This window comes from Zalophus californianus, chromosome 16 (assembly GCF_009762305.2).
Source record: "Zalophus californianus isolate mZalCal1 chromosome 16, mZalCal1.pri.v2, whole genome shotgun sequence".
NCBI classification, from domain to species: Eukaryota; Metazoa; Chordata; class Mammalia; order Carnivora; family Otariidae; genus Zalophus; species Zalophus californianus.
In genome coordinates, this window is record NC_045610.1 from 60,003,965 (window position 1) to 60,005,984 (window position 2,020).

Consider the following 2,020-nt stretch of genomic DNA (forward strand, 5'->3'; position numbering starts at 1 on the left):
CAGGGTGCAGTAAGGAGGTGCCTGATCAAGAGGCTCCTTTGCTGCAGATCAATGGCAGCCAAAGCCATTAGCCACGAAAATGAGATAGAAGGGAAGGGCCTGGTCCGCGATCGATAGCAGGTTAAGCAGGACTGGCGGGAAAGGGCCCAGCAGAGGACACCAGTGTCCAGCCACGGACGTCTCAACCCCAGGCGGCAGCCAGAGAGGCTCTTCTGCCCCCACCAGGGCCCTGCTCTCTCCACCTTAGTCTGGGCTCCGTGTGGCCCAAGAGAACCGTGGGGCCTCACAGGGGCAGCCGTGCGGGTAGACAGCACCAAAGGAAGGAGGTCCCCAGGGGGCCGGGTGTCCTCAGGGGCCCGGGCCGCTGCTGCAGCACTGGGGGGGTGGAAGTCAAGGGGGCATGGCTCAGAGGACATAGGAGGCCCAGGGCAGGCGGAGGAGCTGAGGAATCTGGCTCACAAAGGCAGGGCCGGGTCACTGCAAGGACAAGTCAGCCCGCCTTCCTGTCCAAGTGGCCCTCTGCCTAAGACTCAGAACCTGCGAGAGGTGTGCAGGGGGCCTGCTTATGGTCCAGTCCCACCCTTGGTGGAGAGAGGCAGCCCCCGCCCCTGCCATCCAGGAATCTGGAGCCATGTCCACCAGGGCAGGGGTGGAAGCCCCCCGAGCTTCCATTCCTGGACACAAGTCCTTCCATTCTCAGACACGAGTACCAGCTATGTGGCCTCAGGCAGGCCACTTGACACTGTCCCTAAGTGGACAGCTCTGCAAAGTTCTCTGGGCACAAGGGAGCTCCTCCCCGGAGAACAAGAGCTCCTCCCTCCTGGCTCCCAGACTCACTGGGGCCCCTCCAGGCCAGGGAAGCAAGGCTCAGGCTCTGTGTCTGCTCAGGAGGCGAAAGGTCTCAAGCAGAAGTGAGCCACATCTGCAGCCCGAGGAGACACATGCAGAACCAGGGATGCCCATGGGGGTCCCGGGTGATCCCAGGCAGGAGGAGGGAGGGGAAGCCCGGCAGAGCAGACGAGGAGCAGACAGGACGGGGAGGGGGAGGAGGAAGGCAGGAGAGCCAGGGTCCCCCACACCCACAGCCACTATACCCGACGAGGAGCCCCACGACATGTGGGCGGGGGCAAGCCCGGGGGAAATGGCCCAGAGACAGCCCACACACGGGACGAACAGACGACCCCAGGGAGGGGCTGAGTCTCTGCGTGCCTCAGGATCCCCCACGTGCAGCGCGGAGCCAGCCTCACGACGAGAAGGCGCCTGGCACTGCTAGGATTTCAACCAAGAGCTTCATCATCATCCATGGACCATAAGGAGGGATCCAGATAATAAAGGTTAAGACATGCACCAGAACGCTTGCGCCTATGCTAAAATTGAAACCATACGGAGATGCTTAGCGTGGCCCCTGTGCCAGGACAACACCCACATCTGTGAAGGGTTCCACATAAAGAAAAATGCAACAGGTGTTCAAATAAAAATCTGTACACACACGTTCACAGCACCATTCCTGACAAGAGCCGAAAGGTAGAAGCAGTCCAGATAGACATCGATGCACGAAAGGAGATGCGGGATGTGGTCTAGCCACACCATGGAATATCCCTCGGCCGCGCAAAGGAACGGACTCTGACCCCTCCTGCAACACAGATGGACCCTGAGCACACGGTGCCCCGAGGATGGCACCAGGCAACTCCAGAGGCAGACGGTAGGTTGGGGGCTGCCGGCGGTGGCTGCTGAAGAGGCTGGGGCTTCCCCTGGGCTGCTGACAATGTTCTAGAAGTAGACAGCGGTGATGGTGGCAGACACCGCGAGGCACTAAACGGCACTGACTTGAACATGGTTTCTCTAACGTAAGCGGGTTCCACCCCGACAAGAGAAAACGAAGACCACGACGTAGTGATTATAGGAGCGGGCACCAACTGTGTGCAGGACGGAGGGGGCGGGGGTAAGCCATCGTCAGCGCATCGTCACAGCGACGCCACCAAGTACAGATGTGACTGTCCGCCTTTTACATCTGAAGGAA

At 60.3% G+C, this 2,020-nt stretch overlaps 1 non-coding gene across 1 annotated transcript; it reads left to right on the forward strand.

Annotated features, from left to right (window-relative positions):
* The first annotated feature begins 1,344 nt into the window (after nt 1-1,344).
* Nucleotides 1,345-1,450, forward strand: LOC113908344. The gene has a single exon (XR_003515425.1). It is a non-coding gene; the product is annotated as a U6 spliceosomal RNA (small nuclear RNA).
* The last annotated feature ends 570 nt before the right edge of the window (nt 1,451-2,020 follow it).